The sequence below is a fragment of the Molossus molossus genome, unplaced genomic scaffold, assembly GCF_014108415.1.
Source record: "Molossus molossus isolate mMolMol1 unplaced genomic scaffold, mMolMol1.p scaffold_m16_p_7, whole genome shotgun sequence".
Lineage (NCBI taxonomy): Eukaryota > Metazoa > Chordata > Mammalia > Chiroptera > Molossidae > Molossus > Molossus molossus.
In genome coordinates, this window is record NW_023425401.1 from 15,253,295 (window position 1) to 15,280,228 (window position 26,934).

A 26,934-nucleotide genomic window follows, 5' to 3' on the forward strand; every position below is an offset into this window, starting at 1 on the left:
ATGAACAAGCAGAACAGAAACATTCTCATAGATATAGAGAACATTTTGTTGGTTGCCAGATAGGAGGGGGGAAGGGGGAATGGGTGAAAAAGGTGAAGGGATTAAGAAGTACAAATTGGTTGCTAGACTGACAAATCTCAAAGGGAAGGGGGGTTGGGAGGGTGGGAAGAAATAAACCAAAGATCTTCTGTGCATATATGCATAACCAATGGACACAGACAACAGTGTGGGAAAAGGCGGGAGGGGGAAAAATGAGGAACATCTGCAATATATTCAACAATAAAGATTTAAAAAAAGAAAATAAAAAAAATAAAAAAAATAAAATTGGGTGGAGAAAAGAGGCAGAAGATATTTCAAGCTAATTCATTGATGTTTATAGTAGGAACCATTAGATACTAACTTAAAGAGGGTTAAAAGAGAAACATCTGTAACAAAAATAAATAAATAAGTAATTTTAAAAATATAAAAAATAAATAAAGCTAGTGAAAAGCTTAGAGGTCTTTTGCTCTGATACTACTTAAAGTTTGTTTTAATCACCTCTCATACTAAGACAGCCTCTCATTTTAGAACAGTTGTAGATCGACAGAAAGGTTGTAAACATAGTGCACAGAGAGTTCCCACAGGGCCCACACTTCATTTCTTCTCTTACTACTACCTTACAATAGGAAGGTGCATGTGTCACAATTAAAGGAACCAATTCTAATATATTACTATTAATGAAAGTCTGTACTTTACCCAGATTCCCTTCGTTTTTACCTAATGTCCCTTTCCTATTCCAGGATCCCATCCAGGGTTCAACATTCTGTTCAGTCGTCGTATCCTGTCAGGCTCTTCTTGGCTGTCACAGTTTCTCGGGCTTTCCTTGTTTTTGATGACCTTGACAGTCTGAGGAGTACTGGTCAGGTATTCCATAAAATGTCTCTCAGTTGGAATTTGTCTGATGTTTTTCTCATGAATAGACTAGGATTATGGGGCCCTGGCCCGGTGGCTCAGTTAGATGCTCAGTTGGGAGCATCCTTCTGATATGCCAACGTTGTGGCTTCAGTCCTCAGTCAGGGCACATTCAAGAATCAACCAATGAATCTACAAACAAAATGAACAGGAAGAACAGGAACATTCTCATAGATACAGAGAATATTTTGTTGGTTGCCAGTTGGGAAAGGGGTTGGGGGAATGGATGAAAAAGGTGAAGGGATTAAGAAGCACAAATTCATTGCTAGACTGACAAACCTCAAAGGGAAAGGGGTTGGGGGGGTGGGAAGAAATAAACCAAAGAACTTATATGCATAACCAATGGACACGGACAATAGTATGGGAAAAGGTGGGAGGGGGGCGGGAGTGGGGAGGAGGGGGTCAATGGGGTAAAAATGTGGAACATCTGTAATACATTTTACATCCAACAATAAAGATGTGGGAAAAAAAAAAAAAAAAAAAAAGAATCAACCAATGAATGCACAAATACGTGGAACAAACTGATGTTTCTCCTTTCCTCTCTCTCCAAAATCAGTAACAAAACAACAACAAAAAAATTAGACTAAGGTTATGGGTTTTGAGGAGGAAGACCACAGAGGTAAAGTGCCATTGAGAGTGCATATTGTCATATCGCATTGTCACATCACATTGAGGGTACCTATTGTCAACATGCTTCATCACTGCTGATATTGACCTTGATCACCTGGTTGACGTAGTGTTTGTCGGTTTCTGCACTGTGAAGTTACTTTTCCCAGCCCACTGTGTGCAGCCCACACGGAAGTGGGGCGTTATGTTCCACCTCCTTGAGGGCAGAGTATCTACATAAATTATTTTCTTCTTCATGCAGTTTTGTCTATCCTCCCTCATTTATTTATTTATTCAGTTAATCAGTATTTATATCAGTATGGATTCATGAATATTTATTTGGGTTACAATCCAATAGTCCTTTATTTATTTCAGTGACCCAATTCTTTCAGCTTTGGCTAGTAGGCGCTTTTTCAGTTGACTCCTGTGTCCCTTTGATATAAACCCATTATTGTCGGTATTTGAAGCACCTGTACATCCTTACTTTCTGGCACTACAAGACGGTTTAGAGACTCATCTTGTATGATTCCTGTGTCAGGCCTAGAATCATATTTTTAATATTGGTCTCAATCCACTGAATTGAGTTCACCGTCCATTACCTGAGTCATGTCCCACAGTGAAACACATTAATCTGTCACATGTTACAAATAAGGAAATTGGCACCTTGAAAGGTGCAGTGGTTTATGCACGGTCACATGTAGTCGTTAGCAACGCCAGGGCCATGGCCACGTCCAGGTCTCGGCCCCCTGGCCTTGTAGTCCTGCGCCTTGTCTACCAACTTACACTGGCAAATTCTGCTGTTCAGAACCTGGTTCCGCATACTCCCCTCACCCACGCCTATGCCTAGGCAATCAGATGTGAACTCTACTAGATGTGCTGCTGTCTACCCAGGACAGGTCTCCGCAGAAAGGGACAAGGAGCACGGGCCAGATTCTTGGGGGGCAAGTCTGTTTTCCTGTCGGGACGAGGCTTTGTAATGGTGAACGAGTGAAAACCCCACAGAATGTGACTGCTGAGGCCAGCGCTTTGTAACTGAGCCTTGTCATGACTGGCCTCTGTTTTGTTGGGAAGTGGGGTCAGGAGGGGGACTTGTAGCATCCATACACTCTCTATTTGGATTTTCTTCCTTTCCGGGGGGAGGCAGAATGAAGTGAATCCAAGCCTCAAAACCATCAAATTTTGCTTCATCCTATGATCTCCTGGCATCCTCCATAAAGACAGAGCTGAACAGACAGGTTTTTGGTGTTCTAAAGGCCCAAACAACCTGGTATTAGGATCTGGTGTGACTAATCAATTACACCAAGAAGCTTATTTTCTTTTGTGGGAGGAAATAATTCAGTCATCGAAAGGTCCGTAGATACAGAGAGTAGTAAAGAGTAAACTTATTTCACATTGGCTTCTCAGATGTTCCGTTTCAAAAGATATTTTTTGGTTTTTTTAATAATTGAAGGTGGTGCTCAGGCTGAAAAATTATTCTTATAAAGGGGTTTACAGGATTAAGGCAGCAGTGATGTATTAGGACATTTTGTTCGCAAGTAACAGAAACATATCCAGCTTCAGGACAATTTGAAAGAAAATTTATTGGTTTATGTTGCTAAAAAGCCTAATAGTAGGGCTACCTTCAGGCATGGCTGGATCTGAGGGCTCAAATCATGTCACCAGGGCCTTGTTTCTTGTCATCTCCCAGCCTGTTTTCATCTGGCTTCATCCTTAGGCAGGCTTCTCCATGTGTCACAGCTACAGACCTGTTTTTTTTTTGTTTGTTTGTTTATCCTCACCCGAGGACATTTTTCTATTTTTTATTCAGATAGAGCAGGAGGGAGAGAGAGGAAGAGAGAGAGAGAGCAACATCGACGTGAAAGGGACACATCGAGTGGCCGCCACCCCCACGACCCAGCCAGGGCCGGGGACAAACTGCAGCCGAGGTACGTGCCCTTAGCGGGAACCGAGCCTGGGCCTCTCTGGACCGCAGGCCGACGCTGAGCCAAACCGGCCAGGGCTACAGACCTGTTTTTACATGCTAAACAACTCTATCCTGCAATGCTTGTTGCCTCTGATTGTCCCTGCCTTTGGTCATGCCCCTAACCCCAAACCAGTTCCTGGGGACAGTCATCAGGGCTGTCCCTGGTCAGGCAGGAGTCCGAGGAAGGGAGGGTGTCTCAGGAAGATTGAAGTTCTGGTAGCAGAAGGATGAGTTGGCTGGACCAAAATAATGGATATTTTGCTTTTCAGTGTTGTGAAGACTCAGGGTAAATACAGGAATGCGTAGAGGCTCAGCTCCGGTGCTATCGGTGCATTTGTTTGGTTAGTCCCTTCTCAAGCTACTCACTTATTTTGTGAGTGCTTCTAGAGCAGCGGTTCTCAACCTGAGGGTCGCGACCCCTTTGGGGGTCGAACAACCCTTTCACAGGGGTCACCTATGACATAACAGTAGCAAAATTACAGTTATAAAGGAACAACAAAGATAATTTTATGGTTGGGGATCTCCACAACATAAGGGACTGTATTCAAGGGCCGCGGCATTAGGAAGGTTGAGAACCACTGCTCTAGAGAGACCTTCTAGTTACTCTTTGATTAATGTACTAACCTGACTGCCAGCCCTTGTTAGGCCCTCAGCACGCGTTCTTGCGGTTTTTATTGCTAATTTCAAGGCTACTTTCAGCTGTTCTTGGCTAGGTGATGGTGATCCTCTCTTTATACTTGTTTAACCAGGTCAATGTTAGGCAATTTGTTTTGGCTGAATGTAGATACCTTCAATAAATCTGCTTGGATAAAGGAGGTACTTCCAATCTTCCTTTTTCCTTAATGCCATTCCTAGCTCAGATTATTTGTAGTTAACTCTAATTCTTCCTTCTGGAAAGGAGAACGGTGATTATTATTATCTTTATTGTTACATGAGCCAAGAATGACTAGTTCCAGATTTTTAAAAAATTTAATTGAAAGTTTGACTATTCAGGTCTCTTGCTTGTTTTCATTGTTGCTACCAGCCTTCTGCAGTTTTCACTGTTTATTAGTACCTTTGCCTGAAGGTGGACAAGATAAGGTCAAAGGGTGTAATAAAACCTTGGCAGCATCCTTTTTTCTTATCTTTTTCTGGAGGGGCTACTACTTACTTGGTGATGTTTTTGTGCAAAACCAGTTTTGTTCATTGAACAAAATGAATGGTGATGGATTATCCGAGTTTCAGTTAATCATCTTTTTCGTATCTCCTTTTACAATAGGACGTTGAAAGTTGGCTGCAAAGTCACCTCCTTCTGGTTGCCGAGACTTCAGATCTTTTTCCATTTGCCTACTTCTTGAGTCCTATGAGGATCAAGTTCAAAACGAATTAATGCCAAGTTCAGAAGAGGGTAAGTGTTTGGGTCTGTTCATCAGTCTCAAAGTGTCTGTTGTTTTTATATTTCACAGCCCAATAGACAAGATTTTAAAAATCTGTCTCCATTGGCACAGATAATGGAGTTTACTATATATTGATTTCATTTTGTCCATTTCTGTGTTTATTTGTAGGATTACTCGACCAGTTCAGTGCCATCAAATTTTTTTTCCTTTTTCTAATCTCCAAAGCATTTGTAGCTGGGCTATGGTTGAGATTCACAAAAACCATTTTGATTAGGTTTCTCATTCATTTATATACTCCATAAGCAGGGCATGCCTTTGTGTTAGGAGAATATGTTTTGGAAGACTAATGAGGTGGAAGGGTTTGTGTTTCATTTCCCTTGGTTTCCCTCTGTTCAGACACCTGCATTTGCCATTAATTACTACTTCCACGACACACTCTCTTTGTCTGTTGTGCAGTGTTTTAAAATAATATTGGAAGGGAAGCTGGGTGCTGAGGCACATATCTGCATTGGAATAAATGGTTTTTTTTTTTTGAGTGAACAGAAGGCTTATTTAAGAGTAATTGCTATTTTGGTGCCATTTTAAGAAGGTTTTGTTTCTTTTCATCTTTTTCTGTAATCATTGCTTATTCCCTATAGCTGGTCTTATTCTCCTCTGGTCACCTCCTTTTTTTTTCTTAATCAAACAATTCTGAATACTGTTTGTGTTGCAGTGTTTCAGGATAGACACTTGCTTTCTCTAGGGTTTCTTTTTAGTACCAGGCTCTTGGGTCAAACCAGTGCAAAGCAGTTGGGTTTGCAAGAGGTAAATGCTTGCTATGCCATTTAAAACTATTTATTCGTGAAAGGTATTTTAACAGAAATATATTTTCTTTTGGAGGTTCGGCCTATTGCTTTTCTTTTATTTTAGGTAAACTTTTTTATTACTTCATTAATCCTCACCCAAGGATATTCCTCCATGGATTCTTAGATGGAGAGAAGGGAAGGAGGAAGGGAGAGAAACATTGACGTGAGAGAGACACATCGATTGGTTGCCTCCCCCATGAGGCCCCAGTGGGGGCCAGGGATAGAACCTGCAACTCAGGTGCGTGCCCTTGACCGAGAGTCGAACCCACGGCCCTTTGGTCAGTAGGCTGATGCTCTAACCGCTGAGCAAAACTGGCCAGGGCTATTTTAGGTAAACTTTTTATTGAAGTGTAACACACATACAGGAAAGTATACAAAGTGGAAGTGTATAGTTTAATGAGTTTTCATAAGATGAACATGTCTGTAACCAGCTTCCAGATCAAGAAACAGAATGTTACCACTTCCTTAGAAGCTTCCTTGTATTGTCCCCAGTCCCTGTGCCTACTGCAAAAGGGTCCCCTGACTTGTAACACTATTAGATTAGCTTTGCCTGTTTTTGTAATTTAAATGACTCTTTGTTTCTGTCTGCGAGATTCACTCATATTTTTGTGTGATGTTGGAGTTTCTTTATCCCCTTTGCTGTTAGAATTCCATTGTATGAATACCAACATTTGTTTTTCCATTCTGCTATTGATAAACATTTGGGTTTTTCCCAATTTAGGTGATTACAATGAATGCTGCTATGAACATTCTTGTACATAGCTTCTGGTGAATGTGTGCGTCTTTATCAACTGTATACCTAGGAGTAAAAGTTCTGGGCACAGGGTTGGCATATGTGTAGGTTTGGTTGATTTACCTCTTTCCAAAGTAGTTGTGCCAATTTCCTCCAGCGGTATATAAGTTCTAGTTCATCTGCATCCACACTGGACATTGTCTATCTGTTTCATTTTAGCCATTCTGTTGGATGCTTAATGGTATCTTGTGATTTTAAAATTACATTTCCATGATGACTAAAGGAATTGATCACCTTTTCTTGAGTTTACTGGATATTAGTATCTTGCTTTAAAAAATACTTTGATCTTGGTTATGTTCTATATTAAAAGAAATTTTTTTTCTTTATTGATTTTTAGAGAGAGACAGAGAGAGAGAGAGAGAGAGAGATAGAAACATCAATGAGACAGAACAGCAGTTGGCTGCCTCCTGCATGCCCCTACTGGGGATTTGGCCCACAACCTGGGCATCAAACCAGTGACCTCCTGGTGCATGGGTCAACACTCACATTCAACCACTGAGCCACACTGGCTGGGATAGTTATGTTCTTTAGTCATTAAAGTCACAACCATGATTTCAGTGTTAAACAACACTAAATAAAAAACTCAAAATAAGGATTTTATTAGCATTTATTAAGTCGTGATATGAACTTTTAGGCCAAAGAACAAGTCTCCAGATCTTCTCTTGATTTTATTATCCCCGTCCTTAGATTTACAACAGTTTTGGAAGTTTAAGGCACACATGCAATTAAAATTCGCAGTCTTTCATCTCATGTTAGTTGAGTGAATGTGTTGGACATCATAAGGGATGCCAAGATGGATAATTTGGTCTCAAACTTTAAGAAGCTCAAATATGAACATGGCAGAGTAAAATGATTCTATTACGAAGCTCCAAAAATGTGCCCTGGGCACTCTGAGAAAAGAGGGATTAAGTCTATGAGAGGAATACAGGAACATTTCATAAACATTGAAATGCCTTTGAACGTGACTGTCAAAATGTTTGTGACTGGAGGTGGAAGGAACGGGCATTTCCCCAACTGTGGCCCATTTGGGGGAAAGCATGTAGTTCAGAATGGCTGGATTATAGGATGTGCAGAAGGATACCGAAGAGGAAAGTCAAAGGGAGTGAAATAAATTTTCTTAATACTCAAAGAGAGACTACCAATCAAAAAAGAACCAAAAACCTCATTAGGAAATGCCAATGAAAACACACGGAGATGCCATTTTTTTTACTATCCTATTTGCTGACAACAATGTTTGACAAGAGATTATATTGACAAATGTGTGGAGAAATAGTCTCCACTTGTGGCTGAAAGGAGAATAAATTGCTTTAAATCTCTATGGAAAACAATCTGGCAATGTTTTTCAAAGTTAAAAATACGTATACTTTTGACCCAGCAATTCTCTTTTAAAAACATACGTTATAAATAACTTATGCATGAGCAGAAGGCTATCATGGTAAAAGATTAGAAATAACCTAAGTGTGGGAGATGGTCCCTCCATTCAGTGGCTTCCCGTGCAGCCAAAGGGAAGAATGGGGGAGGTCCCTCTCTATTGATATAGTGATATGAAATCATTTTTCAGTTGTTATTGTTAAACTAGAAAAAAGAAGGTGTAAAAGAGGGAACAGCTGATAGCATTTGTGTATAAGTTGGGGGGAAATCCTCATGCATCTCAAAATAAACTTGAAATTGATTACATCAGTTGCTTCCTGAGAGGAACATTAGGTGGTTGATGGAAAAGAATGGGAGAGTTTTTAATGTATACTCTTTTGCAACTTTTGAATTTTTGAATCATATAAATGTATTACCTAATCAAAATAGATAAAATGTCTCCCACTCCCAAAATAGGAAATAAGATCATAGAGTATTTTGAATAACAATCTAACAGTTATACTTTTGCATAATCTGTTAGGATTTATACAATTCTTTTAACTTCATTCCTTCATTTAATCTTCGTAATAACCAAGTGAGGAAACAATTTTTATTTCTGTTTTATAAATGAGAAAGCTGAGATTTGGGTATTTAAGCCATTGCACAAAATCTTTCAGTGACTGATACTAGATTTGGAACATCAAGTGTATTGCTTAAGAAATAGCTTCATTGAAGCTTGGGAACCAATAGCATATGAAATTATACGTGTAAGCAATTTGTAGTGTATTACTTAAAGGACTCAATTTACAGAATAATTCACAGACATCATGTATATTCACATTTAAAATGCTTCAACATTATGGCAACATTTTTCAAAAATACAAAAAAGAGACTTTCAGTAAATTAAAAATTATTTTGTAGTCTGAAAAAAAAAGAAAGAGCTTCATCGATTGTAATTTTATTAAAAAGACAAAAGGCAAGGTATTGGCCTATTTTTGGGCTCAGTGAACATGTACAGAATCACGGAAGTTGAAGTTTAGTGCTCCAAGAAGTTTATTCACAATGTTTGTCTAGCTCTTTGCCTGCACACAGGGTCAGCGCTGTGATCAAGCCTCAGCTCAGTGTAGAGTAAGGCTTGCTCTCAGACTCTGGCCCTGGGTGAACAAGTTGAAATTCATCAAGGAAGAGGTGGTTGAAGTTTATGCTTAATGCAAACTGGATTTGTTTTGGAAGTCTAAGAGTGTCATCTGTTTTGTTTTTTACTGATGGGGAGGATTTGTGTCTCACAAACCTTAGTTGATGATGGTGCATTTTATATCTGTTCTGCCATGATTTTGGCAAACGCCACATGAGCGGATTATGTTCCTTTAATAGCACTGGGCCTTTTCCTTTCAGAGTATTAAATTCCTCTTTCTATCAGAAGCAAAGGGCCTATTCAGATACAGAGACTGGAACTTTCTAGAATGGGCTGAGTAGCAGTTCTACCCACTTGGTCTTACTTGACCTTCACAGCACTAGTTATACTGATGAGCAGTTAGAACATTCTGTTGGGTGTTCAATATTGGGTGAGGAGTGAGGCACTGATGAGGAAAAAATGTGAATGGGTGTGCCCAAGATCTCATCAGTTCAATTGGTGGAGTCGGCCATGAACCCAGGAACTAGAAACTCAGTAGAACAAAGAGAACCTATTATAAAAACAAATTCACTACACCCAAGGAACTCCATGAAAAGAAAGGAATGAATCAGGGGTAACTGAATTTAAAAAAAAAGAGTAACAAAACTGTATACTTCATTGAAAAATAAAATTTGGTCATTAAAATAAAATTAAACAACTAGCTAAAAGACAGATTGGAAAACCAGAAAATGTAGAAAACAGACAAATTCGGAAGAAAGGGTAAAAGAATTCAGGAGTTTAAAGGCTAACAATGAGACCAACTTTATAAACAGAAAGCCTTCTATGAGAAATGTGCATCATAGGTACACAGAGAGAGGGGAAAATGCTCATTTGATAATCAGGAGACATGAAAAAGGCAACAGATAATCTAGTGCCTCACTCTTCGATTCTTTGTAAAAACAAATATATGAAATAAGCAGGTGGGAAATAAAGCCAGAGTAGGGAAAACTGATGAAAGTTTTTCACTTTTTAAAAAATTTGCTATATTCTAATTTGAGTGGCCTGATGCCTTAGTTGAAAAAAAATCCATCCATTCCCGTCTTGCGCAGATGTGACCATCTGTGACTATCTCGGAACAGGAAAAGGCTGGTTAACTGGGAGCCTGTTTGGCGCCCTGGAGGCTGGTCAGCGATTGCCCCGGGACAGGCTTTGCAGGATTTGTCGCACAGCAGTTTCATTACAATCGTTACGTGAATAGTGGGTTCCTGGATGATGGGAGTCAGCACTAAGTTCACTTTCAGGGGTTGACTGTGGGTCACTGTCATCCTGCGAGGTCTCATGAACCTTCTGGTGACCAAGGGACACCATGGGTCTTTGAAGTCATGGTTATGGAGGGTGTGATTTGTCTTCCTTCTTTATCTGCCCAATTGCTTTATCCTTTATTCTGATCCATCCCATTGGAAGTGATTAATATCCCACCCCTTTAGTACCATTGGCAAGACTCCTTGGCCAGAGGGACACCTACCAGACCCAGTGTGGTATTTCTTATGCTCTTCTAAAAAAATTCTTTCCAAGTGTCTACTAGTTTCCAGGTAACATAGTTTGGTCACCATATTCCTGTTTAAAAACCACCAGATTTTAAATTAAAGAGTGTCAGTGCAGAATGACTTTTTGTTTGTCTAGGGTCCAAGTTTGAACTTTTTTTCTGTGCGATTTGGATAGAACCTGTTTCTTTTTTTTTTGTATCCTCACCAAAGGACATTTTTCCATTTTTTGTTCAGATAGAGTAGGAGGGACAGAAAGGGAGAGAGAGAGAGAGAGAGAAACATCAATGTGAAGGGACACATTGAGTGGCTGCCACCCACACAACCCATCCACGGCCGGGGACAAACTGCAACCGAGGTACGTGCCCTTAGCGGGAACCGAACCTGGGTCTCTCTGGACCGCAGGCCGAGGCTCTAACCGCTGAGCCAAACTGGTGAGGGTGAACCTAAGTTTCTTTACAGAAGGTAAGACGCATTGCAGGGCTTGCTGTTTTGTACCACCCCCCCCTTTTATTTTCTGATCTGTGTGAGGGAAATGGCCAGACTGCAGCGAATACTATGGTTGGAATGGCGAGAGAGCTGTTTGTCCAAATACTCTCTTTGGAGCAGAAATGCCCAGGTAAAGCTGGGTCTCCAGTGAGTGTGTTTATGTGAATTCAAGTCGTGTAAATGATTCTTGGCATAGGGTAGCTGTAGTGATATTCATCATTATACAAAACTTTTAAAGTTATTTTGGTTTGATGCCCTACCTTGTTCAGACTGAACGATTTTGACATCCTTATGGACAAAGGCTTAGAAAGAAACAGTCTCTCTGGATATGGAGAATAAATAATAACCTCATGTCTATAGATAACTTGCAAAAAAAAATAATCCGACGTGTTTGACTAGAAAGTCTTTTCGTGACTAATAAAAGCAGCTAGATGATTCCTAAGGCTTGGGACGGTGTTTTGGCTTGAGTGTCTATGTATTTGGACGTCATAGCTCCTTTGTCTCCATGAAAAGTGTAGTTCCTGGGGAGGGTGGAGGGTGGGGCGCCCTGGAAGAGGAAGAGAGGTACGGGAGGAAAAGAGCCGCGCTCGGCCTCTCTGCGGCTGTTACCCGCGGTGTGACCCTTCCTCCGAGGACGTTCCCAGGTCTGTCCCAGTGACCGAGGAAGTGTTTCAGATGGTCTGTCACTCCTATTGTGTTGATTAACATGAACTGTCTGGTCCACACTGTGAAGCAAGGGCTCTGCTGGGGGGCATGCTGCCACCTTTCAGTTTTGCTGTGACCATCTAGCAGAGTGCTGGCGGCATTGGCCGTTTCCCAGTGGAGCCTGTTTGTGTGGTGGTGGAAGGGCCTCAGGACTTGACATTTGTTTGTTCAGTCGGCTCTCATTGAGCCTCTACTGTGGCAGGGCCTGAAGGAGGGAGTGGATATACATCCACAGCTTCTGAGTAAAGTGAGCTTCCTTCCTCGGCTGTGAACTGCTCAATCAGTGATACAGTCTGACTGCTTTTTAACAAGCTTAATCTTTTTCCTGGTAATCTCTTTGGTTTTCATACTGAGACGAATAACAGCGCTCAATTAGTAAGTTCCTATTTAAGATGAAGATCGACAGTTCGGTCATAATTCAGCTGCTGTGTACTACTTTAATGAGACATTTAAACCCAAGTTCTGAGCAACCTTTCCTACAGGGACAGGAAATTAGAACTTGGGGGTGTAACTCACCCTGAAAGAAACCCCAGGGAAGAAGTGTTTGGTTTGGGAAGATGAGGGCCCGGCTCCCAGGCAGAGCTGACAAATGGTTGGCCATCGGGAATCGAGCTGTAGATGAGTCGCCAGAACCATCAGGTGATGAAGCAAAACTACTCCAGTGAAGGTTTTAATCTTTTCATCGTTTAAGGTAGTATTATGTTCCAAAAAGCCCAGAGTAGTTTTAGGTGAGGTGGAGGAGGGGAAAGGGAATTGGGTGGGGAAATGATTGAAATCTGGGAACCCGGGAATGGTACTCGTATTTAATGGTTTGCAGAGTTTTAGGGCTGGGGAATCCTGGAAACTACCATACCGTGATCTCTGAGGGTTGATGTACTACACGGAGTTAAGGATGTATGACTGTGCATGCGCCTGGCATGAGTTACACTGAAGTAGAATTAGATGAACGTTTTCAGTACCGAGTCTCCTGAGGTGGCTCATATGAGACCTTTCTAAATCAGCAGAGCAACACCTAAAATTTCATCTAATTTCATGTATTGTTTAAGGATGTTAACATTTTTTTTTCTGTTGTAGAAGATTAGACAGTACCTTCTGATTTCTGAGGTTTCAGCCTGCTACAGTGCATTATAATGAGTGTAGATGAGATAACCAGGTACATGGTCATGGTGACATGACATTGGGCAAATCAGGAGCCTGTGGGCCTCAGTTTTCCCATCCCTAAAATAAAAGGTTGAACTACTTACATTTTGCTTAACTTCTTAAATTCTTTTCCTTATTTCTGTTCAGATTTCTGATCTTAACCCGAATCAAATATTAGTCTTGTTGACTAGAATTTTGCATGTCATTCTGGTGCCTGGGTAGTTCAGGGGCCTCTTGACTATTTTATGCTAAGACTTTATTCATGTCTGGGCTCCTTTTTCAAAGCATAAAAGAATGTCAGAGGAGGCCTCTCCACCTGCCCTCCCGTTTTATTAGTTATTTGGTGAGATAATCCACTTAAGAGTATCCCCAAGAAGTGTTATTAATGGTACAAAAACTCTCTATAGTCTCATTCATACTTGAATAAGATTATTCCCTTTTATGTTTAAGAAAAAGGAAAACCGTTGCGATCTCTCTGGAGGTGTTTATTCATTCAAGCTGCAAGATGGGCTGTGGTTGTTATGTCTGATTCCTGAGAGCTTTAGCAGCAGGGTTCTGTCTACAGTGTTTGTTTGCTTTTGTTTTTGTGTGTGTTTGTTTAGACTAAAATTAATAAAGAGCTTTTATTTCAAACCCTGAGGATAATTAATACAGGTTTCTTCCTGGTGGTGCTTTGTCAGCCCTTGCATGAGAGAAAACAGTAAAAGAATATCCTTCTTGAAGGTCAATTCTTACATCTTTTCCAGCAAATTAGGGAACTTGGGGGAAAAGAACAAGACCCACCACCGTGTGTGTGTGTGTGTGTGTGTGTGTACACACAGTAACAAAGTTTAGGTCATAAACACTAATAGTCTTCTGGCTTTTTGTAAGCCAAATTTCTTTGCTGGCTCTATTATTATTATTTTTTTAATTTGCATTCATAATCATGGCCTTTGTGTATATATTTAATATTACCGAGTGACCTTTTTGGTTTGCATTTACTTTTCATTTTTTCATTTTTTTTGACCAGAAGGGATATGAAATTAAACATAAATCTTCTATGCACAATGGAAAATGTAATTATGGTTTACTTTTTACTTGAACAAGGAGTTGCTTTTATTGACAGGCATTTGTATTTTCAAGAAATGTGAAAAAAGATCTCCTAAGGACCCACTTATGTTAGTCCATTTAAAAAAGATTTTTATTTAAGATTTTGATTGATTTCTTTGACACAATCCCAAATTTCTTTCCACAATCCCAAATTTCTTCATTTTCTCTTCCCCACTTGCTATTCCCTGATACCACAGTCATCAAAAATTGGTGTTGGGCCCTGGCCAGTTTGGCTCAGCAGTTAGAGCATCGGCCTGTGGTCCAGAGAGACCCGAGTTTGGTTCCCGCTAAGGGCACATACCTCAGTTGCAGTTTGTCCCCGGCCCTGGTTGGGTTGTGGGGGAGGCAGCCACTCAATGTGTCCCTTTCACGTCGATGTTTCTCTCTCTTTCTCTTTCTCTTTCTCCCTCCCACTCTATCTGAACAAAAAATAAAAAAATGTCCTCAGGTGAGGATAATAATAATAATAATAATAATAATAATTGGTGTTAGGAGAGACCTCTTTTCCTCCCCTTCCACTCCCCTCTTTGCCCAAACTTTTAAGATTTACTCTCTTAGCAACTTCCAAATGTGCAACCCAGTATTTTTAACTACCGTCATTATGCTGTACGTTACATGCCCATGACTTTTATTTTATAACTCGAAGCTTCTGCCTTTTTATTCCTTTACCCATCCTCCCTCTTCCCCCACCTCTGGGAACCACCAGTCTGCTTTCTGTGTCTAAGAGCTAGGCTTTTCTTTTTTTCCTTTTCTTTCTTTTAGAGTCTATATATAAGTGAAATAATATGACATTTGTCTTTCTCTGTCTGACTTATTTCACCTAGTATAATGTCCTCCAGGTTCATTCACGTTGTCACAAATAGCAAGATTTTCTTCTTTTTTTTATGGCTGAATATTATTTTATTGTATAAATATATGTATGTGTATGTATGTGTGTGTGTGAATGTGTATGGATATGGATAAAGAAAATGTTTACATGTGTTCATGGGTATGTGTGTGTACACACACACATTTTCTTTATGCAATCATCCATTGATGGACACTTAAGACTATCTCCATGTCTTGTAAATAATGCTGCAGTGAACATGGGGGTGCGGATATCTTTTCGAGTGGGTGTTTTTATTTTCTTTGGATAAATACCCATTAGTGGAATTGCTGGATCCTATGGTAGGTCTGTTTTTAATTTTTTGAGGAACCTTCATACTCTTTTCCATAGTGGCTGCACCAATGTACATTCTCACCAACAGTGCACAGATGTTCCCTTTCCCCACATCCTCATGGACACTTCTTGTCTTTTTGATGAGTTGCTAATTGTGGTTTCAATTTGCATGTCCCTAATGATTACTGATGTTGATCACTTTTTCACGTACCTGTTGGCCACTTGTATGTCTTCTTTGGATAAATATTTGTTCATATCCTCTGCACATTTTTAATAGAATTAAAAACATTTTTTTTTTTGCTATAGAGTCTTATGAATTCTTTATACACTTTGGACATTAACCCCTTATGAGATAAATGAGTTTCAAATATTAGGAGAGTCTTTATTTTTATGGGGCCGTGGTGGCTGTTGCTTAAATATTAAATGAACAAATATTAATCGTGGCTTTGATACAATTTAATGTCAATGCAAATTTTATCTATTACCTAGGATTTAAGACTTAGCTTTCTATAAATCCGAAACTAAATTTTTTTCAACTCGGGTTTGGACTTTGTGATTTTGTAACTTGACTTCCATCTGTTGGGCATTGACTTGAAACCGTGCCTTGTGGGGATCTGAGTTCCAAATTACACAACCACTTTAATTCTGAGCAAACTTGTTCTGAACGGCCCTCTTCCTTTCCTTTAATCTTTGGCCAAGAAGTAAACTGTTTCCACTTTTTGCCTTTGAGAACTTTGATGAGTTTACCTTTTTTTTTGGTCAGTGTTGATCTCAAGACTAGTGGCAAGGACTTACATGAACATCGGCGCAGGCATTTGGGTTGTTGAGAACTCCCCTTCGACCATGTGTGTTTGCGTGTGTCCACGTGCACGGGGCAGGGTGGGTGAATGTTTGTTCCTGGAGCCCTGGTTGCATTGCTAAATATTTTCTCTGGTAATAAAAAGCAGTGTGGTGAAGTTATGTTGCCTTAGGTGCTTTTGTGCAGTTATTTAGTGTTTTTAGTACTTTTTTTTCTAATCCTCACCCGAGGATATTTTTCTGTTTATCTTTAGATAGAGTGGGAGTGAGGGAAGGAGTGGGGAGGGAGGGAGGGAGAGAGAGAGAGAGAGAGAAAGAGAGAAAGAGAAAGAGAAACATCTATGTGAGACACATTGACTGGTTGCCTCCCGCCTGACCCGACCAGGGCTGAGGACAAACCACAGCTGAGGTACATGCCCTTGGCCGGAATTGAACCCGAGACTCATAGGTCCCCGGGCTGACGCTCTAATCACTGAGCCAAACTGGCCAGGGCTACAAACATTCCTTTAAACATAAGACACTGGACCATTGGAGGCTGTTTAAATAGTCTAGTGGTCCAGGCTCCCCCGTTGGGCTGTATCTGTGTTGAGTTTATTGATGCTATTATCATCATTTTGAAGCCCAGCCCCCACCAACTGTGGCATCTCTCAGTGGGTCTCTCTTCCTCTGTCCCGCTTGAACGGCCTGGTTCTATGTTCACCATACAATTTAATGGCTTCGATTAGAACATCAGCTTGGGGAGAAAGAGGCAGTTTGCTCCCCTCGTTTGATGAGGTCACATGATATATACAGGAAGGTAGTCCCTTAGTCTGAGAATGTGAGAGCTGGAAGGGATAAACTGAGACCTAGACAGAATGGGAATGGCCACTGCCTCAGGGTGGATTCCCCTGAAGCCAGGAGTTGAGAGCAGGTAGTTTATTTGGGAGGCAATTCTAGGAAGCAGGAGGGAGGGAGCAGAAGAGAGGGAGGGGGGCAGGAAGTGCCAATGTGAGAGCGCTGTGAAGGCCGGCACTATAGGCAGCAGGCTCAGTTCTGCTCCCAGAGTCCTCCTTTGGAAGGATAGGAGACGAGCATTTGTACAGCTGTCCCTGTAGCCTCGTGGTGAGGCTGTAACCCAGGCCATTAATGCTTCCACATTTCTGGGCTGCCCTTGCCTTTAGGCTGAGTTGTGCCCAGCTTCAGAGAAGGTTCTGGCCCTGGCCGGTTTGGCTCAGCGGTCAGAGCGTCGGCCTGCGGTCCTGAGAGACCCAGGTTCGGTTCCCGCTAAGGGCACGTACCTCGGTTGCAGTTTGTCCCCGGCCCTGGTCGGTTGTGCGGGTGGCAACCACTCGATGTGTTCCTTTCACATCGATGTTTCTCTCTCTCTCTCTGTTCCTCTCTCTCCCTCCCATTCTACCTGAACAAAAAAATGGAAAAATGTCCTCGGGTGAGGATAAATGAAAAAAATTAAAAAAAAAGGCTCAGCGGTCAGAGAAGGTTCTGGAGGACAAAGGAGACACCTGTGTTGTGAGCTGAAGCTTGAGTCTAACCTTCTTGGAACTTTCCACAATGGCTGTGGCTGACATCAGAGCCGGGCTGAGGGAGGATGACGGGGAACATCAGGAAGGTCTGCGGCCAACACCAACACCAAACACAGATTGACTATATAAAGTACAGTCAACTATACCATTGAATCAAAGACTGTTAATTGTAAGATCCAGCGTTAATTTACATACCGCCGAGAAAGAAAGTGTCCACCAAGCCAGAAAAATATGCTGTCAAGTAGACTATGATGGCTATTAAATATGAGCCACACCTAATATCAGAGATGTTAAAATATGGGAAAAGCATATTGTAGAATTGATGAAATACAGTATATAATGATGCTATGAAGCTGTGCTGTAGGTAGATATGTTTTATCATGGAAAGAAATCCAGAATGTGTTGTAAAGTGAAAACTAGAATAAACTATGTACAACAATATATCAGATATGATTCCATTAATGTAAATAAACAGACCAATAAATTCTAGGTGGATTCGTATCAGAGGTCTAACATTAATTCTTCCCAGTGTGGTGAGATTACTAATGGTATTTTCTTTTACTTTACTTTTTTAAAAAAAAAAAAATCAGAATTTTAAAATTACAATTGACATCCAGTATCATTTTGTGTTAGTTTCAGATGTACACATAGTGGTTAGACAATCATATACTGTGCAAAGCAGATACTTTCATGGTGAGCTGTTACCAGAACACTGGCAAAGAAGAAACAGAGCAGTAGTGGCCCAGAGAAATCATGATGTGTGGAGTCTTTTGGTAGGTCATTGACGGGTTATGAAAGTCTGGTCTACAACCCTCTCCTGAATATTCTTCAATTAATTACTGTTCCCATTGACTAGGAACAGCATTGCCACTAGGAACATCTGGTTTCCTTGGCTGAATCATATGCAGCCATACACTTTGTAGACATATCTCAGAAAAGCTTATTCCTAGAGAGAACCCCATATATGCTTTCAATTAAAGTACTCTGGTCCCTTCCCCACCCTTGATGACAGGGCTCAGTGGCTTTAATATTGGCCTAGGCCGATGAACACTCAGACAAAGATGTAGAGTTAAGGAGCTCAAGACATTTAATAGATGATTTAGGGATTATCTACTCAAAGAAAGATGGGTCCTGGGTCCTTTTTTTTTTTTTTTTTTTAGAGAGAGAAACATTGATGTGACAGCGCAGCATTGATCAGCTGCCTCCTGCAGGCCCCCCACTAGGGATTGAGCCTGAAACCCGGGCATGTGCCCTGACTGGTGAGTTGAACCGGTGACCTCTTGGTGCATGGGATGATGCTCAATCCACTGAGCAACACAAGCCAGGCAAGGGGTCTTTCCTAAAATGGAGAATAGGATCTTGAGTTTGGGAGAAGGGATCTTAAATATCATCCAGTGCAGTACATTATCTGATTCTGTACTCTATACAACTTTGCTGGCAAATATCATTAAGCCTGTGAAAAGTTCTTTGGTGAGAGGGAATTTAGTACCATTTTATGAAATCCATTCTAGCTCTGAGCTATCAAACTGTTAGAACGTTCTTTCTTTAATGATAAGGTAAATCCGCTTGTTTTTGATACCCATAAGCTTTAGGTCTCCCTTCTGAAGTACAACGAGTCTGATGTCTTCTATGTAGCAGCACTTCAAATATTTGAAAATAGTCACTTTGTCTTTCTCCTAAGACCTTCTTCTGTCACCATAAAAAGGGATAAGAAAGCTTTTTCTTGTCATTAGAATGTTCCAGATCCACTTTCCTGGTACCCTTCACATATGCACGGCAGAACCATCAACCGTAGTCAGCGGCTGCACATCGAACCCCAAGCCTTATTCATTCATTTCACAACAGGCAGCTGTCTGTCCTTCCCCATCCACTTCACCCATCACCCCGCCCCACCCCAACCACTACTAAGTTCTCTGTATCCATGGGCTTTGTTTTGTTTTTTCAAATTCCACATGTAAGTGAGATCATATGTTGTCTTTCTCTGCCTGACTTATTTTTTAAACAGCTCTGAGCCTCCCTGGAACTCAGCAGTCCAGCCTCCTGTGATACAGAAAGTCTCCATTGTTTAGCCATTTAAAGGTATGAATGGGGCAAGAATAATGAACAGTAAGGCTCATCCTTTTTGCTTTGAGCACAAGCCAGACAGCAAATCTTTACTGGGTTGCTGCTGGGTGCTGTGGGAAGAGAGAATTAAGTTCTTATCCTCACAAAGCTGATGACACAGATGGAGTGTGCCTTTCTCCGTCATTGTTCTCCCCCCCACCCTACCCGCTGCTGCAAGTCACCAATCCCAAGTATCTGATGAGGAGGGAAGCGGCGCCCCTGGAGTGCTGAGGCGGACCCAGGGCCCGGCCTGAAGAAATGGGCTGGACGCCTGTGCTTGTGTGGCCTTTTGTCACTTACGAGTTCACAAGTCCAAAAGCTGTTCTATGACCCTCTCGTTAAGCTAATCAATTAACTCAGCTTAACTTATTTAACCAAAGAAGATATTTGGAGTGAACGCAGTAACAGATAATATTGTCCTCATAGTGCCTCATATCTGGAAGGCAGTATTCCACCTAGCCACACCTTTGAAGTAATTAACACTTACCCCTTGAAGGACTGTGGCAGTTTTTTAAAAAATGGCCAGAAATTCTCCTACATTGATAGGTGGTGTTTATATACTCTCTTCTTGAATGCGAGCTGGCTTGTGACTGCTTCAACCACTGGAATATGGCAGAAAGCACACTGTATGACTTGCAACACCAGGTCACGAAAGGCCATGCAACCTCTGCCTGCTTCCCTTGGGAGCGCAGCTGCCGTGCAGAAGTGTGACTGCTCTGAGATGCCAGGCTGGAGAAGCTTGGTCGACAACCTTAGCTGAGCTCCCAGCCACCAGCCAGCATCAACTACCAGCCTTATGAGGGAGCCATTTTGACACCCACCCAAATGGGTCTTCAGATGATTCCAGCCCCCCGGCATCTGATTGCAGGCACATGAGAGACCCTGAACCAGAACTGCCCAGCCAAGCCTTTCCTAAGTTCTTGACCCCTCCCCCTAATTATGAGCCAAATAAAATAGTTGTTAGATGAGATGCTAAGCTTCAAGAGAGCAGTGACTTTGAAAGTGATGTATCCCTGGTCCCTATTATAATACTGGGTGCTCACCAAGCCTTTGTTGAATGAATAAACCCAGGACAGACACTGTGTTGGGTGGGCATGGATTTGTCCTTAGAGGGGTGACTCGTAAGGAGAAAGGGCTGGAAACCATCCTGGGGGAGAATTAAATGGGGATGTTTAGCCTGGTAAAAGACGAGTTGTTTGAAGGAGGGAAGGATTGTCGTGTGGAAGAGAAATGGTGCTAGGTTTGAATTAAAGTGAATTTTCTTTTCTATTATTATCAAATAACCCCTTAGGTGGAGTTTATCCAATACTCAGCATGGCTGTTTTGGCTTAAGAATGTTGCCTGCTTAAATATGAGAAAAAAGCTAATCTTGGAATTTGCCAGATATTGACTCATTGTGCCAGAATTATTGCTTCATGTTTTATGGTTTGTAAAATATTTTTGACGACAATGTAGACGTAGGCTGTTCATTAATGTAAAATGTCAGTATTGAGAGTAAGAAGGGCCTCATAGAGGAGTTATGTACCTCGCCTCATGAGAAGATTACAAACACCACTTGGTGATACAAACGTTTGGATGAGAGAGTATACAGAAGAGCCACCAGCATGCCTTCTCTTTGGGGAGGGAGAGGGGCCAGGATTGCTGAGATTTTTAGTTCTGAAGTGGCGCCATGGCATTTTTGACACTTGACGTTTCTTGTCCACATCACCGTGGCCTACTCCATAATCGAGTCGGCAAGTTGAATGCAAGTAAGAAAAGAGGGGCCCTTGCCGTGGCCGGTTTGGCTCAGCGGTTAGAGCCTTGGCCTATGGTCCTGAGAGACCTGGGTTCAGTTCCCGCTAAGGGACAAGTACCTCGGTTGCAGTTTGTCCCCCGCCCTGGTTGGGGTCGTGTGGGTGGCAGCCACTCGATGTGTCTCTCTCACGTAGATGTTTCTCTCTCTGTCTTCCTCCCTCTCTTCCTCACGCTCTATCTGAAGATAAATGCAAAAATGTCCTTAGGTGAGGAAAAAAAAGAAAACAGAGAAAAGAGGGGCCCTTGGTCAGTTTCATAGTAAGGTTGGGGGCTGTCACAGTCACTCTTGTAACCAGAATGTGGTACTTTAGAACACAGACTCTGGTCGTCCCTCAAAATCAAGGTCACCTTTTCATCTTTGCTTTCTCCCCAATCAAATTATTTTCTTAAATTACTCTTGACTTCGGATTGACAAATTTTTGATTTCTTCCTTTTTTTTTTTTTTTTTTTGCATATTAAAGGAAATGATTGACTATTTACAGTTACTTTTCCAGGCTGGGAAGACGAATTGAGTCAATGATTCTTTAGTTAACAGTTGTTGTCTTTTCTAGTTTTTTATGATTATTATTATTTTTATTCTCACCTGAGGACACCTTCCCATTCTTTGTTCAGATAGAGTGGGAGAGAGAGAGAGAGAGAGAGAGAGAGAGAGAGAGAAAGAGAGAGAGAGAGAGACATCGACGCGAAAGGGACACATCGAGTGGTTGCCACCCACACTACCCAACCAGGGCCGGGGACAAACTGCAACCGAGGTAGATGCCCTTAGCGGGAACCGAACCCGGGTCTCTCTTGACTGCAGGCTGACGCTCTATCTGCTGAGCCAAACCGGCCAGGGCTCTAGTTCGTTTTTAACCAGAAATACAAGGTAGACTGACTTTGGACTTCCCCAGAGTACAATGATAATTGTCAAGAAAGATTCAGAGCGGACCAACCAGGGTCACACCTGTTCATAGTGTTTGTTCTGGCCAGTGACATCCGCATAGTCCAGCGCGGGGGGTTGTGTCAGGTGAAGACCCAGTCAGCCCCAGGGACCCCTCTCGGAGCCGCACACCATGGTATTAAACTGCTTGCCTGCATTCTTTCCAAATTGAGTCTGTTTCTTACCACGGCTCTAATGTTAGATAAAGTTCCTTGGAGATACGCATAGATACAGAGTTCTAGTGTTAACCCCGATCTTCTGCTCTGATTACGTCATTAAAATATTCCACAAAAGCAAGTACAGAGGCTATGGAGATAAGATTTGAGATGATAAATTTCTGGTTATGAATTTGGTGCTTTGTGTCAGGATGATTTTGAAGGTCAGGTGAGGACTGGGGGAAATAAGGGTACGTTCAGGTGTCACTAGAGATAGGTCTTCCAAAAGGACAGACTGTGTGACAGGGTCCCCAGGAAACCTAGTCCCATCCCAGCAATGCGAGAAATTCTTAGGACTGTTGCAAGAGGCTTAGCGTATAACTGACACGCTCTATTTACGGGTAAGAGGACTAGAGTTCTTTCTCCGTTAAAGCCTTGAAGACGTGAGGAAAGTGGAGAGGGGTCCTGGGAGGGAATTTGTGACATCTTGATCAAAGAAGAATTGAGCCTAGTTTTTTGTTTGTTTGTTTAAATATTGGGCTATGTTTCTTCCTAACTATGCCAAATACAGGTGTGCCTTGTTGTGCAATTTCCCCTCCTCTGTGGAAATGCAAACTGATGACATAATAAATAATGGGACAAATCTGACATGAACACTTGCTAACTATTTTAATTCTTCTGGCTGTTAGTTTTAGTCATGTATTTCAACAGATGTATTTTCAGACTACTTTATTTACGTTTCTGGGTATGCACATGCCCCGTGTTTTTCTGGTTCATTTTTGCTCACTTCCTGTTGTATGTTTTTTATTTTTTTTGGTATGTGCCCCTAGCAGGAACCGAACCCGGGACTCTCTGGTTCGTAGGCCGAGGCTCCAACTGCTGAGCCAAACCGGCCAGGGCACTTCCTATTGTATGTTTTAAGCTTTATGGTGGTGAACTTGCTGATCACTAAGCACCAGTTCCCAGACCAGACAGCCAAGACCTGGGTCCTAGGAACATCATGAGCAAGTATATCCTCCTGCTCAGGGTCTTTGGTAAAGGGGGCCAATTTAGAAGCTAGAAACCCTCTTTGTTATTTTTGTTTTGGATGAAGAGACTGAATGAGTAAACCAGCGACACGTTCCCTGTGTTTTCCTTTAAACCTGCCCATCAGTGAAGCTGCCTGCCTGTGTGACCCGAGCATTCTCGCCCTGCCCTCTGGGTCGCTGTTGGCTGTGGTCTGACGCAGAGCACTGTGGGACGAGGGCCAGATGCTCCAGAAGGAAGATCACTGGAGAGCACCGGTCATGGAGCTGCCCAAGTCCAACCATGGACGTGGCATACATTGGTTAAATCGCAAACCCCTGGGATGCTCCAGCCAGGACAGACTTTAATAAGGAATTAGTGATACATAGCACTTCAGTGAACCAATACCTTGAGGAAACTTGGTAAGTTCTGGGAGGAAGTTTTCTGAGGTTGCATCGTACATTAGGAAGTGCCTCCTAGCCCCTGAGCAGTGCTCGCTGGAGCCGCAGAGAGGACGGCCTTGCCGGTCCCCGCCCCGGACGCAGTAGCAGTGCTCAGTCGCCTCCTTAGGCCCGCGCAGCGTGGCGTCCTTGCTTGTAATTCGGTCTCTTGCCATAACTGTGAAATTTGAACAGCAATAGGTTGCTCTGTTTTTGCTTTGCGTAGCTCATTAGATGGCAAAGTCTGGCCTTAGCTGACATGAAGCAATTTTTGGTCTTTGTTGGAGTTACTAGGAATGCGCATGCATTTTGCTATAAAAATAGCAATGTTTAACTATGAGATACTGCTCTAGGTCCTTTCGGATCTGCTATTATATGATATACAGACCATATTACCTTTCTAAGGTTAAAATCAACAAAAAATAATTGTGAATATTTCTGGCCTCAAAGGTTTCAGAAAAGGGACTGGAGACTTGTGCCTAAAAGGAAGAAACTGGCCATCACCACAGAAACACAGAAACTTTTCTCCTTTGCATTTATCCTAGCCTCACATTTCAGAGACTGAATTCTTGCCTGTGAAGTAGATCAGCCCTGGTACCAGGATGTTTCTATTCTGATGACCGTCAGTGTGGAACCTGTAGACGGGACAGGAGAGAGGCCTGTGATGGATCTAAATCCAGGAATTAAAGTAGCAAAGTGTCTGGGTGGGAGCTCTTAGTTATTTATAACTATGTATTCATGAAATTAGTTGAATAGAAAAATGTCTATACTTAGACTATTTAGTAAATTTGTATAGTGTATCCCATATGGTGTGAGTTCTGTTCTTTTCAAGTAATTTATTATTTTCTTTCTGAAGTTCCACCAAAGAATCTCTTGAAAATGTTAAGGGAAGATTATTTGAGTCAGGTGGGTGGGACTCAACATACATTTCTGGTGGTGCCCTAGGTCTGTAACACAGATAAGCACCGGGCCGGTGGAGCAAAGCTCATTCCTTTCTGTTGTGTTATGTGTCACACAGAGAACTGTGTGCAGGGTGCATCCTCGTGGCCTCAGAGAGACCATGTGGTTACAAAGAGCGACGAAGCCAGTCCAGCCTGCTTTGCACGTAGGAGAAGCAGCGGAAAGTGTGAGAGATCGAGTTGGAAAGGAAAGTTGAGTCCAAAGTGGAGAGGGCCTCGAATGCCCCCACTACATAGTTGGACTGTATTTTGCAGGTCGTTCGTTCATAAGATTTGCATGTAGAAGAATTTCATGTAATGTGTTACACTTCAAATAACTAAATGTATTACTTTATGTTAGATTAGCCATCTCTCCTACTAGATGCTAATACAGTGTGGGACTTGGTGCCAAACGTTATGAAGGGTGAGAAGCTTAAAATTTTTCTTTCTTTTTGCAATTTGAGAATAGATTGTGTCATTTGATTTTTGTGGTGGGAACACCTTGACCCATCTTAGAGGATATAGGGCTGTAGGAGCTTGACTTGAAAGCCATGCTCTCAGCAGCAGTGAGTTCTGCAGATCTTTGCACAGAGAGATGCTCTAGGAAGATTAACTTGGTAACTGCGTATGGGATGGTTTGAGTGGGGAGGGCAATCTAGGTGGGCGCTGTCGTAGTCATTGAGGTGAGAAGTGGTAATTGCTACCTGAGCCTGGCAGGTTGTAGTGGGAGGAACAAAAAAGGAAACAGTGGAAGCAGAAACTTGAAGAAATATCTTGCCCTGGCTAGTTTGGCTCAGCGGTTGAGCGTTGGCCTGTGGACCAGAGAGTCCCGAGTTTGGTTCCTGCTAGGGGCACGTACCACAAAAACAAAAAAGAAAAACAAACAAAGAAATATCTTAAATGCAGTTTCCACATTCCTTATTTTATTCTTCCAGGGCACTTCTAAGTGGATAAGAAGGAAGACCCAATGAGGAGCAGTTGATTGGTAATAGACCCAATTTTCTAGGATTTTCCCAGGTTCAGGGCCACATTCTGTATATATAAGTAAAAGATTCTTACTGGAACGAATGCCCAGGCTAGTCGAGTCATCCATCTTAAGGAATCACTGGATTCACAAGCGTTCAGAAGAAAGAAGGAAACCTCAGGGTGGTTGGGGAGGTGTCTGTTCTCAGTTCGCAGCTGTCTCCTATTTTCCTTTGAGCTCCTGCCCATTTGGGGGACTGATCTGACATCCCCATCCTGCTCCTCGTCCCCTTGGTTTCAGTGACCTTCCCTTCCACACCTCCTCAGCAGCCCACTCAGTGGCCAGGTCCCAGTACTCTCGCTTCTGAGGTGGTTTGCTCGGAAACACCCTTCCCCTGTGAGAGCCCCTGTCTTCCCCATCTGCTTTCTCTCACAAAACCTGTTCTTCGGACTCTGAATTCATTCCTCTGAGCCGCCTTGTTTTCCGTCTATGTGGCCTTTACTCCCCCCACTTACCTCACTTCTGCCCTGATGTCAAGCATTTCGGTTGTCTCTCAAGGGCGCCGTAATGTCCTCACCCACTGATCTTCTCTATACTCATCCTCTCCTTTAACTCTGAATCAACACAAGTCTGGTTCTCTCTCTGTACTCACTCTATCGCGGAGCATTCTCGCCCTTACAGATGTATGATGTTAAGGTTAATAAAACCCTTGATGTTACTTGGAAATCATTTTGCTGATCCAAAGTTTACACCCTTTCCTATTTTCTGTAGCAGCTATTTCAAACCTTTATCATGCTCTTCAAGGATACAGCTTTCCTCCGCCATCACGTTCTCAGCATTTGAACTCGTCCTCATTTTATCTAGAAAGAGAGGTCACAAGGAAGAAATTCTCCTAACTGTATGTACAGCCCCAGAGTTACTGCTATTCCCCACCTCAGAGAGGGAACGGTGTCATTCCATTGTACGTCCTGTTTCCCAAGGCCTCCTGTGCTGTCCTGGCCTGTCTCTAGCTTTTAATCCTGTTGAGTGGCCTATCGGTTGGGATGATTTTGGCAGCAAATAACAGAAAACCCAAAGAGAAGAGGCTTAAATAAGAGGCTGCACAAAAGAAATCAGGAAGTAGGTTAGTTTCAGAGTTGCTTAATTCGTGCCTTGCCAGTATGATCAAGGACCA

At 42.1% G+C, this 26,934-nt stretch overlaps 1 protein-coding gene across 3 annotated transcripts in view; it reads left to right on the forward strand.

Moving 5' to 3' along the window:
* The window catches only part of OSBPL3 (oxysterol binding protein like 3), a 196,058-nt gene that overhangs the window by 19,610 nt on the left and 149,514 nt on the right, over positions 1-26,934 (forward strand). For all 3 annotated transcript variants that reach the window (XM_036246210.1, XM_036246211.1, XM_036246209.1), the window contains exon 2: positions 4,779-4,907. The gene's annotated coding sequence lies outside the window, so the exon portion shown is untranslated. The remainder of the gene's footprint in view (positions 1-4,778; positions 4,908-26,934) is intronic.